The sequence below is a fragment of the Typopeltis vanoorti genome, chromosome 15, assembly GCF_054136105.1.
Source record: "Typopeltis vanoorti isolate ZY-2024b chromosome 15, IOZ_Tvanoo_1.0, whole genome shotgun sequence".
Lineage (NCBI taxonomy): Eukaryota > Metazoa > Arthropoda > Arachnida > Uropygi > Thelyphonidae > Typopeltis > Typopeltis vanoorti.
Window position 1 is genome coordinate 94,122,959 of NC_143563.1, and position 16,830 is coordinate 94,139,788.

Genomic DNA, 16,830 nt, shown 5'->3' on the forward strand with positions numbered 1-16,830 from the left:
GACTATTACACATAATTACGAACCAGACATAAATGTATCTGAAATGTTTAAAAGTAAAGTTTTATTTATTTATTTAAGAATTCCACTTCACGAAATCACAGATATTTCACTCTGTGATTTCGTGGAGTGGAATTTTTGAACCTATGTAGCATTCATGACAGAAGAAAACCATTCCAGGAAGAGCATAATACCATCCCAAGATGGGATAGGAGCGGATAGGATCCTGAGGAGCAGTAAATTGAACTGAATCTGAGATTACTCTTCAAATGATTATTACCACTGGAAACTCTGTGAAGTGATTGTTGAAGGTGCATATGCGTTTGATATCTGCTCTTTATGTTTAACATCCCGATATTCCATTTCATTCACAAACCATTATTATTATTAAAATGTTTACTGCTTGTCAGAGGCTGAGTATCTACGTAAAAATATATGCTTGTATCACTTGGTCTTTTCTCCACTACTCCTTCCACCAATTAAAATATTCATAGTTTCCATCTATTCAGCTCAGCTCAACCTACGTTTCAATCATATTACCTCTTTCTATTCGATTTACTAGGCACCACAGATTTAACTCCATCAATTTGTTCTCATGATTTCCATTCCAGTTTTGATAATACGTTTGTGACTCATCTCGGAACTTTTCCAGAAACACCTTTAGCTTCACATCGCACTACTGCTTTATAAGAACTTTTATGATATGATCTCTAATTTTTTCCGTATATATATATATATATATATATATATGTGTGTGTGTGTGTGTGTGTGTGTGTGTGCGTGTGTGCGTGCGTTTTTTTTCAAATTAGAGTTGTTAATGATTTTTTTTTGCACTACATAATTTAAAATTTAAAGCCAACTTTTTAAATATATAAGGAACACGAAGAGGCAATGTTGATTAAAATTAGTAAAATAATAGCCGAAGGAATATCTGAAAATAATAGCAGAAAAGAATAATAGCTCCAAAGATAATGGATAAATATTTATGAACTATTAAACAATCAGCATTCATCTGCACTGGTTTAGAAGAGAGAGAGAGAGAGAGAGAGAGGATGGGGGGGAGAAGAAATTATAAAGAACTTAATAAACAGAATTAAAAGAGAGGAAATAATATAAACAAATGTAGCATATATTTTTTATTGAAATTAAAATGCATCAATGGCAAAAACCACAAAAGAATCTGTAATACAAAATAAGAAACTAAAAATAAGAAATGAAACGTAAAGAAGGGGGAAAAACTTAAGAAACACAACTTGTTATCGACTTATCCACAGTGCACATGAGTCTGTATATGACATATCTACAGATCGTTTTAGGTATTTATGTTTGCAGTGCTCTGAAATTAATTTCCTCTGGGTGCTCCAGTTTTTTCTTTTAAACGACCAGTCTGGAATACCCGTGTTGGTTGTGTGAATTAGATAATTTGCGTAGTTCATACCATTTCACCATAATTTTATCTTCCAACGTAAGAAATACAGGAATAATAACTACTATCATATGTTTTATAAGAGACTTTATATAAGTTTTATTCTCTCTTCTAAACCATATGATAATATGGTTTAGAAGAGAGAGAGAGAGAGAGAGAGAGAGAGAGAGAATGGGGAGAGAAGAAATTATAAAGTATTTAATGAACAGAATTAAAAGAGAGGAAATAATATAAATAAATGTCTCATATATTTTTTATTGAAATTAAAATGCATCAATGCCAAAAACCACAAAAGAATCTGTAACAAAAAATAAGAAATGAAACGTAAAGAAGGGGGGGGGGGACTTAAGAAATACAACTTGTTATCGACTTATCCACAGTGCACATGAGTCTGTATATGACATATCTACAGATCGTTTTAGGTATTTATGTTTGCAGTGCTCTGGAATTAATTTCCTCTGGGTGCTCCAGTTTTTTCTTTCAAACGAATACCCGTGTTGGTTGTGTGAATTAGATAATTTGTGTAGTTCATACCATTTCACCATAATTTTATTTTCCAACGTGAGAAATAGAAATACAGGAATAATAACTACTATCATAATGATTACAATATAAATTAAATAGATAATACTATCATTTACAAAGTGTGATAATACGTATAATCCTACTTTCTCCTTTCATTAAGTATTCTTATTTACGTATTCTTTCACACACACACACACACACACACACACACACACACACACACACACACACACACACACACACACACACACACACACACACACACACACACACACACACACACACACACCTTTCTTTCAGAATGAGCCCCACAAGTAATTCTAGTAGTGAATACTGCTCATTTAGTAGTTATCCAAAATATTCAGCCTCCCTCACATTACGACATCTTTTCAGTCTGAAATAAAAAGTTATTTCATTTTTGATGGCCAGTTCTTGGTCTCTAAAAGCCAATTCATGTTTCTTGTCCAATTTTGTATTCAACTACATTTTACAAAATTTTAAATTTTATGTCGCAGTCGTATATCCTTAACTGCTCCTCTTGGCTTGATTGACAAGTGATTTTTTTCCTGCTAATCATGACTGTAAAAACAAGGTAAGTACTTCAGTAACCTCTCGCACACAAGAGGAGGGGCACAAAAAAACGTCAGATTTTATAATTTTTGTTATTATATGAAAAAATAAATAAATAAAAAAAGGAAAACAAACAGAGTACGCCACACCATACTTAAAATATATTCATTTCACGTCAACTAACCGCAATCAGTTTCCCTTTTTTTCTGCAAAATAACTGCTATGAAACTATATTGGAGAGGACAATTTTCTATTCTTGCCTGGAGCGCAAAAAAAGAGCTAGTTCGGCTCTGCTGATTGCTTTATCATTGCTATTTTTTATATATTTCAAGTTGTAAAATCTTATCATTCTCTTGGTAGTTTGTTAGTTCCTCTCTATATGAGATAAGCATACATGGCTTATCTCATATAGAGAGGAGATAAGCATACATGGCTTGACCAACCTAATGTAATCCATAATCTTCAGCGAAAAGGCGAGAGAGAGAGAGAGAGAAACGACTGTACAGTTTAATATATTGTCTGAATACCATTCCTATAGGAGTCATGAACGCGTGTTGTGTCATGTGGAGTGAAAGTTAGATTACAATATGAACTTCTGACAGGTGCTTTTTTTTTTTGTGAACCTCTTCCCCCATGAACTGTTGTAAGAATATGTCATATATTAGCACCATAGGTGGGCCATGAAATAACGCAAGAACCCTATTTTAAACACGAACATTAACTTTTCAAGCTACAATAGGCATAGTGGTATTTTCACACCGGGCGATGAAAATCATCTGCCACCTAAAGACGCAAACGTTTATGCCACAGTGAGATTTGAACCAACATTTTGTTGTCTGATAGGAGACGCTATCCAGTCTGCAAACTAGTTAAAGTATATATATATTTTTAAACATAAATGATGAAACTGTAGTTCTCTCATTTTTTAAAATATGGCATTTACTCGCACGACTAGTGTGCTAATAGGTTTCTGTAGACTCTAGGATATATTAAAAAATAAATAAACAAATATTTTTGAAAACAAATGTATGTGAAAGTTGTAATGTTAAGAATCCTAATTCTATGAGACCTACTATCATTGTTAATGAAAGGCAATGTTAAGGCATTGTTAATGAAAGTAATACTATTCTAGAAAAACCAATAAAAAAGTAAAACGAAAGTAAAGCCATTTATTTAAGTTACTGGAGTAAAGTTGGATTTTTACTTGGTCATAATCTATATATAGTATATAGATCGAATTAAGTTGTTCTATATATTTTCTATACCAGAAAAAAAAATGCACCGAATAAATACTAAATAATGATTTCTGTCATTGTTTTAATACTGTTAAATTCTCTTGAAATACTTATTTTTTTAATGGATTAAATTTTATAACATGAAAAAGTAAAATGTGCATTTTCATTATATCTCTTTTCGATTTTTTTTAAAAATAATTCTTCTTTGATGTCAGCTAAGTGTGTCTTAAGAGTATAACGCTGTAGATTTCTAACTGCAAAATGACATGACCTCTTGCGGAATTGTTACTATTCATAATTTAAATCATTAATAGTATGCAAAAAATATATATAAAATAAATATCAAATAAAATACTGTAATAATAAAATTGGGAACAAATCAAACGAGTTTTACGCTCTCCTAGTTCGTTTCTCATTGTGAATTTTTTTTAATTTTTTTTTTATTAAGCTTCTTGCATATCTGCTACATCTCATATCGCATTTCACTATACGATCTAGCAAGCAAAATGTCCAGCAAAAAATGAAAAAAATTAGTAATGCATACACACGCACCACGTATTTTTTTCAAGCACTTTCCTTTAAGCTACAGCATTTGCAAAGCAACTGCAACGCACTATAGCTTCCTTTACTGCAAAACCTGTCTCATAATAAATCCAGCTCAGTCTTCTTTTGCATTAATTACTTTATTAATTTATCTCCACCCTCTAAAACTTCTGTAGTCAGTGCGGACGTCTGCATGCACTCACCCTCAGCCGTTGCATTACCAATCTGCTTGGAAAGACAGGGTTCTAGTACGCTGGCGCGTTCTTACACCCGCCCTTCTGGGTGAGCTACGTCACCATCAACTGCATTACCCACGAGAACCACCCAGCACAAGAGAAGAGATAACCAATCACGGGAGGAAACTGCTTCATGACGCACTGTCTTTCTCTCCTTCTATGGAGAGGAGCAAGACAAAATTTCCTCCCCCACCCTTGTTGTTTGGCGTATCCTAGAGACAGGCTGAGTCTTGAGTGCGTCGCGTGTTACTCCGGATATCTAACGTTAGGTAACGGAGTTTGCCGCTGGTTTCCTTCAGAAGCCCGTCGTTACACCAGTGGCGTTGCTTTTGCTCGTACATTGATATTCCGCTTGAACGAGGAGAGTACTAAACCAGACGCGGAGTGTTATCAATCGAAACAACGTGCGGTAAGTGAACGTAGTCTTTATGTAATCTCTCAAGTGATGGTTTCGTTAAACGAGTCTTAAATGTTTAAGGTAACATAAAGTATGTGTTACATAATTCACAAATAAAAACGCATACCTAATTATGAAGTGATATTTAGCAGTTGTGGCGGAGATCTGCAAAAAAAAAAAAAAAAATGTTCGAAACTTTATAATAGCAAAGAATGAATTGGTAAAAGCTTTGATCATAAATATATTTTGGGATTTATTCATACTCTGTGGATAATCGTTGTGATAATTAGAAATCACTGTGTAGTATAAATGTGTAATGTGCGTTTACAAGTACATACGGACGCGTATGCGAAAAAGCACACATGTACAACACGTGTCGCTTTGACAGCAAAGAAAGAAATGAGGATCTACTGTTTTGACTACTTTTGCTCTGGTGCACCTTCCGTTTTGGATAGTTGTCAAGCAAGAGTATGGGATTGTACTCTCGTTCCCAATATCTATTTATAAACTTTTGGTCGCGGTAGTTACGTGTCCCTATTCAGCTTCTTGGGAAACTGAAAAGGTACTGCGACTAACAGAAACGGCCGAACTTGAATTAGAATAAGGGTGGGAGTAATAATCAAGTTACGTTGGTGAAATAAGTCATATCATGTTTTCATTGAACATTAAGAAGAATTAAAAAAAAGCGCCTTATGAAACATGGAAATTGAGCGCGTGTAACTTGTGCTCCTAATATTAAGGAGCACAAGTTTCTTTTTGTTTGTTTGTTTTGAGGTGAGAAAGTATGATTATTAAATTGACCATTGCCTTTTTTTTTTTTTTTTTTTTTTTTTAATACCGCGATAAGGGAAAGAATATTTCTGTGCAATGGATTTACAGCTATAGCGATCCTAGAAAATGCTTTGTTTAACGTGCGGTGCGTACGGTAGGGCGGGCCCTCAAACTAGCACACCGTAGTCAGTTTAATAATTTACACTTATCATCATTCTCATTTCTCCCTTATTCTCAAATTAAAGCAAGCATTTAAATTAATTCTCCCCATCTGATTGCCGTTAGTAGTCGCTTAAGGTACATCGGTGATTGGCACTTTCGGTAGCAACAGGGGTTAACAGTCCCTCTCGCTTCCCTGACCACCATCTCTGTTTCCGGGTGTTCAATGTCAAATGCCCAATTTGATATGGTAGTATTTTAAAGTGGCATTTGATTCTTTGTAAAAAAAAAACAGAAACGGAAAACTAGTGCCCTGTCACGTCATTCTTTTAGTGGTATTGTATTTGGACTAGTTTTCATTTTTTTACATTTAAGTTAACGAAAAGGTTAACTTTTTGTACCAAATAATTTCGACCTTGATAATGTCTAAAAGAATCTCGGATTTAACAGAGATGTAATTATTTCATTCTCTTTTTCTGAAATATACCCTCATGATGTAGATACGACAGACAGCCCAACACACACAAATATATATATATATATATATATATATATATATATATATATATATATATATATATATATATATATATTACTTAGGTTTGTAATATCGCTTACATAAATTATGTTCTCAACTACATATTGTTATTATTTCGTGGCACCTCCAAGGACTCATCGCGGCAGGGCACTTAACTCTATACAGCTCAGAGTATGGAAAAGGTGTTACCCTGTCTAAGGTCCAAGTATTTTTTGAATAAATACTTGGACCTGTTTGTATTATACCTTAATAAAGTGCTGAGCATAATGTGTTTGCGTGTTCCCTAACACTTGTATCCCATTTAAGAGTTTATGAATTTAAAAAAAATTACAAAATCTATCATCGTGTTTGTTTGTCATTACATTACAATCAAGTTGCAAGTAGTAATGTATGCAGTTAACTAATTTAAAAATAATTAATTTCGTTCAAATAACATAAGTTTAGATTATTGCTAGCGTCCTATCGACAATTTTCTTCCATATTAATTTGTTGTTAGGTCTCGAGTATTGTTAAATATCTAGGCAATGATAAACAGCATCAGTCTACTTAAATTTTGGTTTCCTCCTTAGGCTTTTTTTTTTTTTTTTTTTAAATTCTAGCATAACTTGTTTTCCTGACCTTTTCTATTCTGTTGAAATGACCATGTGACATTGAATACTAGTAATGTTCTGCTTACTAGCTATGTCAAGTTCCATTCAAGATGAGATGAGTTAACTGGTCTTGTACAGGGTTGGAACATTTTTTCCTCCTGGAAACTTGGGTTCTTTTGTCCCTCAAATCAGCACTATGAAAACATATTATTATATGACACCTCCAGGAGTCCAAAGACTCATCAAGGGAGGGCACCTATTCTACAACTCTGTCTACTCTACTGCTCATTCTAACCGCAACTACACCAACGCCATCTACTGCCTGCCTCCACCACCACTAGTATTTCCACAGACAATCAAAAACATCCATGCCCACAGTGGAATTCAAATCCACAGCCTTTTGGCTGGAGAGCAGATATGCTAACCACTCGGCCAACCAGGCTGGCACATATCTACAGATACAGAATAATTTTTTGACAACTTCTTTGGGTAATAATGTTTTCAGTAGCAGCATAGCAGTCTCATAATAGACATATGCATCTCAACATTTATATTTTAAAGCATATTTTAAGTGCTGTTGATTATGCTTGTGGTTTGTGCCGTTTTTCTCTCAACTCACTGGTTGGTGGTCTAACCATGCTTCATTACTAGGGAATTATTATAGAACAAGGTGATTTCTCAATGCCTTTCTTGTCCATTAGTATTCTATATCTAAGATATGTGCCAGCCTGGTTGGCCGAGTGGTTAGCATATCTGCTCTCCAGCCAAAAGACTGTGGATTTGAATCCCACTGTGGGCATGGATGTTTTTGATTGTCTGTGGAAATACTGGTGGTGGTGGCAGGCAGTAGATGGTGTTGGCATAGTTGCGGTTAGAATGAGCTGTGGAGTAGACAGAGTTGTAGAATAGGTTCCCTCGATGAGTCTTTGGACTCCTGGAGGTGTCATATATGTGTTCATAGTGCTGTTTTGAGGGACAAAAGAACCTAAGTTTCCAGGAGGAAAAAATGTTCCACCCCTGTACGAGACCAGTTAACTCATCTTGATTGAAAGGTCCTAATAAAGGTTCCTCACATCATAGATGGGATTTGAACCCATGTCTTTCCAGCCAAAGGGCTTCGTCAAAACCAACTGAGCTACACAGGCTGTCATGACAATATACCAGAGGTGTATAACTGTAATGCCATTTATTTTTTTTTAGCTAATCTCATCCACAAGAAGGTTGTATATACTAATGCATTACTATCATGATTGAGCTGAGGAATTAGATAATTTGGAATCACTACTCCAGAGACCATATGTTGAACTTGTTCAAACCATTTCAGGCCTCCAGTAAGGCCAGGTGGTGACCTCATGCTGAAGAATGACACCAGAAATATTAAAGAATGTTTCTTTAACATTTATTGTGTCAGACTTTTAGCTAAACGGTAAATACCTAATAACTACAAAAATCTTGCACTGAATATAGAATACAGTTTGTGATAAAAAAAAAAAAAAAAAAAAAAGGTCTCAAGGGAAATGATCTGTTGGCATACTCTCCTTCTTATTCTTGCTGAAATTTAATTTTCATTCCATTTTATTCTTGAAAATGAAATTATTCACTGAAGGTTATATTTGTGATCAAAAATTGTTCTCAGACACATTTCTGATGATTTATGAAAGGATATAAGTTGTGTAAGCCATGATCACATGTAAAATATGGATAATCAGCCGATGGTCTATAGGCCCAGTCCACTAAACAAAGCTATTTAATCCTCTAATTGACACATCCTGTTTAATACATTGGAAATTTTTCTGGACATTGTATTGAAAGAAACTATTATGCACTGAACTGTAGTAAATCACAGTTGATTAACTACCTGACAGATGAAGCATATTCCCCCCCCCCTTTTTTTTTAATCTGAGTTTGCCACTCACTTAAGTTTTTATGGTAGTCATGTCCACAAAAGATATAATCTATAGCATTTTATTATCATGGGTGAGTTAATAGTTAAATCTACAAATCCTGCTGTATAGACCATATGATCTTTTTCAAGTCTTACATAAGCGAAAGGTGGCTAGTTGTCTCACACTGGATGATGAAAATCATCTGCCACCAAAAGACTTACACAAAGATATCCATTTCACAGTGAAATTTGAATCCATTGTATTATTGGTTGCAAAATGAAAACATTGTTTTCTTTGTCAACAATAAATTGAGGTTAGCTGGTCAACAAAATTTCTTCAAAATTTTTGCATAAAAAGTTTATTATTCATTTGAAATGTTAATCGTAATTCATTTACTAAGCAATTAATTTTAGCTGCCTAGTAAATGAGTAGCTCTATCACAAATCACTAATTTCTGAACTTATTAAAATTGTGACTGTGGGAACACTATTCCTAAATTTCCAATTCTGACATTCTGTGAATATCAGATGTTCAGAAATATTTATTTTGATAATTATTTTTGTCTCCTTCTCAGAGATGCCAATTATTTACCAGATAATTAGTTGCATAATTCTTGATTGGAAGTTGAATTAAAAGTGTAATGGGAGAGTACCCCTTTCCTTTTGAGGAAAAAAAAAAAACTACTGATGCCTTTTATCTCTTGAAACCCCCATCCCCCAAATCAAAGAATTTGCTGATAGTATTTCACTTATATTGAGGGAAATATTAAAGTAAAAGCTTATAGTCCCTCTTAAGGCTATATCTTTCTATTTTTATTTGCAATGCAGATTGTAAAGTATGATTCATAAATAGGAAAAGGGAAATTTGATTGTGTACATTTTTTCTAAATTTTTTGCGTCTGTCTATACAGAATAAAGTTTACTATCATATACCAGTGTATTTTTGTCTTTAGACCAAACATGGAACTTTTTCTGTGTTCCAGTCCCACCGTGGACAGTGGGATTTGAACACAGCCTGTTAGTTGGAGAATGCATATGCAGCAACCATGTAAACTACTAAGTTAACTTACTATTTTCTTAGTCTTTAACATACAGTAATGAATATGTCAATATAATATTAAATTATATTGCTCAGCTTAAATAAGTATTAACTTTTATTTTATTTACTATTACGGCTATTATAGCCTGGGAATTTCCCCAGAAATAATACTTATATTTTATTTTATTATTATTGGTAATCTCTATGGAGTCAAGCTCATTGTGGGAGGCCCACCTAACCAGCAACATGTCTATCATAATGAACCTGGAAGTTATTATTATTTTATTTGACACCTCCAGGGAGTCCAAAGACTCATCGAGGGAGGACATCTGCTCTTCAGCTCTGTCTCCACCAACTGACAGCAACTACACCAATTCCATCTACCGCTGACCACCACCACTATTTTTTCCACAGACAATCACAAACATCCATGGCAGGATTTGAACCTGCAGCCTTTTGGCTGGAGAACGGATATGCAAACCACTCAGCCAGCCAGGCTGGCATTTACGTTATTTACTATTTACAAGTTATTTACACACGTTTGCACACAAGATATTTATACTATCTGCATTCCACTCACCAGCAACTCTCCATGCATAAGATCTACTCCTCACATCCTTCTTCTTTACATCTTTATTCAACTTTCAGGAATGGCATCTCATTCTTCCCATCTTTAACATCTACTGATTTTATAATTCTTTCTCTATTAATCTGATAAAATCCCTTAACTAACTTGAATTTCTCTATTATATCTCCTCTTTTCCTCCTATCCACCAACTTCTGTAATCCACATTCCCTCAAATTCTCTTCATAGCCAACACTCCAGAGTTCTGATATAACTATTTTAAATGATAACTTTCTATATCACAGACCGGAAAATGTCTTGAGTAACAAGCAGGCTCTAGAAAGTTATTATCTACTAACATCGTGGAAAATGGGATTATGTTCAAGAGTATTGCTTCAGTTTTTTTTCTGTTGTATATTTGATAAATAAAACGCTTATGCTTAAAATGGATATATAGAATGATGTGACTCCTGTATCTTCTCCTTCACCCCCTCCTCTGCAATCAATTTGCAAACCTCTTGATGTCTGTAAATTAAAGATGCCAAGAAATTACATTCTGGCTTAATCCTTTATCCAAGTGTAAGCAAAATTTGCATGTGATGTATATTCATGACTGGGCACATTTTATATAGAGGCTATATCCCATAATGCAAAGCACCCCCCCTTTTGGACGTGTATATGCCTATGCATTATGAGAAGGGCCACTACCCAGACCCATTTCTGCCTTTATTTGGTAGTGACTCTTCTCATAATGAATAGCATTGTGCATGTCTGAAAGTAGGTGTGCTTTGCATTATGGGATATGAAGGCAAGTAATGTGAAGTCATTAATTTCTATATACAAGTAGCCCAGTCATGAAGATACTTCACATATAAACTTTGTTTGCTTACATTTGGATAAAGGATTAAACCAAGAATATAATTTCTTTGGCATCTTTAATTTATAGTATAACCAACTGAAAAAATATTCAACATCTCCTGATGTCTTCTTTTATAGATAATTGTGTACATAATATCTTCTGTATTTGCTATTTTAATGTACATGTGTGTATATGGTTGGTTTTATATTTGTAAAGACTAACATATGTATTGTCAATCCAATATATATATATTAAAATATATTGGGTGGATTTTATAGGAGATAGTCAGTTGTCTGCTGATGTCACAAAAATAGGCAAGGAAATCAGGAATGCTACTGATAGCACATTTATCAGATGACTTTAATAGCCTCTGGAACTGTGGGCATATAATATTATTTGCTAATTTAAGTGTCAGGTTATGCACTTTGGTATGATGAGCATCTTATATAAACTGACAGGATTATGCTTGGAGAAACTAATGAGACTAGGGATCTCAGAGTTAATATTATGTGACCCCCCCCCAAGGGAGGGTTCACAACTCATTGCCTCCACTACTTAATTCATCAACTACGCATAGTGCCATCTACTGCTCACTAGCATATTGGTGATGGGCAGTAGATTTGTGACCTGGACACATGCATATTTAGTCTCCTAGGTTCAGAGGGAATGAAGAAACTTTGGAGAGGGTGCAAGAACAGTTGCAAAGATGATATTGGAATTAAGGAATGCAGATTATGATCACAGTTTGAGAGTATGTTGACCTTCAGACAGTGCTAAGCAGGAGGGATAATGTGATGGACCTATAAACTTCTGAAAGGGTGTTATGGGATACTGGTTAACAAAAAAATGTTGTTATATTGGAAGGAAAGAACAAGGGAGCATCCATGGAAGTTGAGTTTGTGTGCAGTTAAGAAAGGGGTGAAAGCTAGATTTTTATCACAGAGCAGTGAGTGGAACAGCTTGCCTTTTGAAGTGATGAGTGTATCTGGTGTGAATGAGTTTAAGAGAGGATATGACAGCTGGTGTGGTTGATGTGTGGACTCTTGTTAATAATCTCTGATAATAATAGTAAATCTCTATCTACTGTCACTTGCATTCACAGGTGACAGTTCTTTCATATGTTATCTCAGAAAATTTCACTCAAATACTTAACTGCTACTACAATGATCTCTTCTGCAATCTCAATTATGTCCATAATATTTGCACTTAGAAAACAGGTCAGTAAATTTTTCATGGTAAATTACCATGAAAAACTTAATTTGACAGATAAATTTTGAGAAGAAATAACTAATTTATTAGTTAATCAACATATAGACATTTATATCAGTGAATAAAGTTAGTATCTAATTTCATTCACTGGTTAGACAACAAGGTTACACGAGAGAAGCAAGGAACAAATCAGTGTATTAATCTGGTGAGGTGAAATGCAAGTTAATGCTATGGAGAGTTAGTATAGTTTGTTATTAGCTGTGTACTTAATTGAAGCATTTATTAGCCCTACAGCTGTACACAACTAGATGCCACTTCACAACCATCAAGCACAGTTTCCATAACATTCCTTTATTATTATATCACACCTCCAGGAAGTCCAAAGACTCATCGAGGGAGGGCATCGACTTTTCATCTCCCTACTCCACCAACCTTCATCATCTAACACCAACGGCATCTACTGCTGATTACCACCACTAGTGCTTTCATAGACAATCGCAAACATCCATGCCCATGGCGGATTTGAACCCACAGCCTTTTGGCTGGAGAGTGGATATGCTAACCACTCGGCCAACCAGTCCAGCACATTTTTGTAATCTGTTAGGAAAATTCTTCTACTTCAAGATGACTGTATGCAGAAGACATGCCACTTCTGTTATAGGACTCCTGGGCCAACCAGTGCTGCATTTAAATAGGACTGTTGGCATTCTAGTTTGGGTCTCCATTAAGCTGCACAGTGTATTACCTTTTATATAGTAGACAACTCACTTTACATATTGTATAGCACAGTAACATTAAGTATATTTATAATATGCATATGTAAAAAAGAATGGACTTTTGTATATCTAAGTTTTTTTTAAAAAACTTATTTTAGCACTAGAAGTTAGTCTTCCTGCATTCTTATTCAATTGTAATTTTGATTTAAGTGAGATATTAACTTTTGATGATGACACTGATATATGTTAAAGTATTTGAAATGTTTAATAGATAATAAATTATTTTCTCAAAATTATTATGTGACAACTCCAGGCAGTCCAAAGACTCATCCAGGGAGAGTGTGCCAACAGCATCGAATGATTGAACTCCTTCCAACTACTAACCATGCTCAAACTTGCTTAACTTTTTGAGTTAGCCATTAGTAGCAGAGGCTCTACCAATCGACCAACTGTTGTAAATTACCATGAAGCTTAACATGAACTTTGAACATCTAAGCCCTTTGAAAGAAAGCTATCACTTTCTCACTCTTCTTGGTTTGCTTAAGAAAATGTCTTGTTTGGCTAAAATTAGTAACATTGAGTTACATTGAACCGTTTCAAGGTCAGCATTTTACAGAGTATGCAAGTGTGTTATGGCATCACATAATGTGATATGTATGTACTGCTGTCACTGTCCTAGTGAAATAGTTTTGCTAGTATGTTATGACTGCATTCACTACAATGAAGAGTGAAAAGGAGGCTTGTAACTATTGATCACCTCTCTGAACATCATGTCTGGTTTTGTGCCATTTGCTGTTTCTTAATTAGTGTTATGCATTTAAATTGACTGGAGTGCATTTTGGTTAGTTGCTCATTTATTTCATTGCACAAAGGGAAAACTGATTTTGATGCAATCTGAAATTGCATGTTGTCTCATGAGTGTATGAATGTAAGGATTCATTTTGTTTGTCATGAGACCAACACCTCATAATAGTGTGCTGCTACTTCCTAATTGATGTGACACATGTACTGTAAATGAATCAACTCTCTGCTGATTGACCTGAAAGTATGTCATCATGTTCTCATAAACGGTACACAGATTTTCAGCACCAGTTATTGTAAAGCACTTCCATTTCTGTTTAAGATGAAAGGAACATATATAAGGATTTTTTCAAATGAAGGTGAGTTAGCTAGTCTTGTATGGCAGTGACACAGATTTCCCTTTTGAAAACTCATGTCCCCCTACCACTGCAAAACAGGCACTGAAGAATGCATATGATTAACACACCTAATATATTTGTCATCTCAGCCATAATCTTAACCAGTTCCAATCATCTCTGTGCAATTGACTTAAAAGTTAAGCAGTAATGCTCCCAGCACTGAACCCTCCCTAAACACTTACTTTTTCTTCCTTGATGTATCTGAAACTGATATGTTTCAGATACCCAATCCACTAAATGATTATCTAAATCTGTATGATGCAGCTTAAATATCAACTTGTCACGTAGCAACCCTATCAAATACATCATTCTTGTAAGAGAGCAAAGTTGAGAATATAGAAAGTATGGTGTTGAAAAAAAAAAAAAAATTGATCTCCTTGCTCCAACAGGAACATATGGAGTGAAAAAAAAATTATATTAACACTTTTTATATTAATCTCATGCCGAATCTAATATGTGACCTGATGGTATATGCAATTCTGCTTTACATGAAGAGTGGGAATGATAAAGAAGTTCTGATTTAGACATCACACAAATTTCCATGAAATTAGCATTTCCCTATCAAGAATGCAATATTCCATATCTCTGGTTAACTTCTGGTTTTATTTTCTCTTTCAAATTTACTTATGGTTTTTCTTAGCATTTTAACTTATGTTGGTAGGTAAAATAATGAAGAAACAGTGCACGGCAGAAAAATTAAAATTTTTTATTATGAAGTTCTCAATAGAGAACTTTGAAAATTTATATTTGTGAAATATCAATATATTATTCGTGTAACTACCTCCACAATATATACAACTGATTCATTACAGTTGAACAGTTATACAAATCATTATTATAAAGAGCTTTTTGAGTGAGTTAGTTGATTGTGTGGAAGCAGTTGAAAGATTTTTTCTTCCAAGTTCATATATATATTTTAATCCTGCAAAACAAGCCAGCCCAAGAACTCGTGCAACTGACAAACATAGTAGATTATGCAGATAAGATTAACTATCTTATCATAGCATCAGTTAGATTTATATAAAGCTAAGATATTTGGATATGACAGGCCATTGGCTTAAACATGTTAAGAAAATAAATAAATAATTATACAAATAAACATTAACCATAGTTGGTTGAATGGAAATCCTCTCTGGCCCATAATTTGAATTTCCAGCATCATGGATATTTATGAATATCTTTTGGTGATAGCTGATTTTTCTAACCCATTGAGAGATTGCTATTCTGCTTATTAGAGGCTGAAGTGGTTTGCAAAAATATAGTCTTTTGAATATTACTAGATTGTCTGACCCACGGCCCACTTACTATTCATGTGCTTTAGCTTACGAGCTATTTCTAAGTGGGACTGTTACAAATAAACAGATAAAACAGTTATCATTCCGTTGTATAAGACCCTGATCAGACCACACTTGGACTATTGTTCTCAGATTTGGTCCCCAGGATTTGAAGGGGATAAATTAACTGTGGAAAGAGTACAAAGGCGGATAACAAAGATGGTTTCAGGACTGTACAATGATAGTTATGAGGATTGGCTGAGGGAATGTGGACTGCAGAGTTTGGTGGATAGAAGAAGGAGAGGTGATATGATTGAGACTTTTAAACTGTTGAGAGGTGGTTATAGGGTTGACACTGGGGAGCTCTTTTGCTTGGTTGAACAGCGGGAAGGAATGATGACAAGAGACCATCCCTGGAAGTTACGAAAGGAAACCGTGAGCAAGAGGGTGAGGAGTGGTTTCTTTGCATGGATGGTGGTCGAACCATGGAATGCATTGCCTGATGGAGTAGTGTGAGCGAGAACGGTCAATGAGTTAAAGGAGTGGTATGATAGACTTTGTGTTCTTAGGGGGGGGGGACATCCCCTCGATGAGTCTTGATAGACTTTGTGTTTCTTAGGAAGGACCTCCCACGACGAGTCTTTTGACTCCATGGAGGCCTGAATAATAATAATAATAATAAAATAAATAAAAATAATTATACTTATATTGTATATAATGAAGAATGTTTATTTAATTTTAGAGCAGTCTTGTTTCAAAATAGGTTCATTTAGTAATATTCTTAACAGAATGGTGTAAACACTATTAGGATCATTGCTTGTTTTCACGTTTGGAAACAGACATTTGGCTCTTTAATGAAAGTTATGTTTGGTTAAAATTGGATAATTGAAATGATATTAAAGTTTGTGTTTAATATTAACCCAGTCTTTTGAAAAGTTTAGTGGACAAATGAAATTTTGCAATTTTTGTGATAATGGATGATGTTATTGTGCAGTGTTCACTTTTCCTTTGAAATGATGAATAGATTTAGTTAGTGCAGTAGTATTTTTTAACAATTAAAATGGGTTTTAATTGTTAAAAGGCTGATTATAAAGTGA

At 34.5% G+C, this 16,830-nt stretch overlaps 1 protein-coding gene across 7 annotated transcripts in view; it reads left to right on the plus strand.

Moving 5' to 3' along the window:
• LOC150098991 (NGFI-A-binding protein 1-like) overlaps positions 1 to 16,830 on the plus strand; it is a 685,870-nt gene that overhangs the window by 252,647 nt on the left and 416,393 nt on the right. Inside the window, exon 1 of one of the 7 annotated variants that reach the window (XM_090404616.1) lies at positions 4,810 to 4,941. The exons of 5 other annotated variants lie outside the window; for them this stretch is intronic. The gene's annotated coding sequence lies outside the window, so the exon portion shown is untranslated. Of the gene's footprint in view, positions 1 to 4,809; positions 4,942 to 5,677; positions 5,704 to 16,830 lie in introns of those variants that run through there. One more of the 7 variants, XM_090404618.1, reaches the window with a different exon arrangement.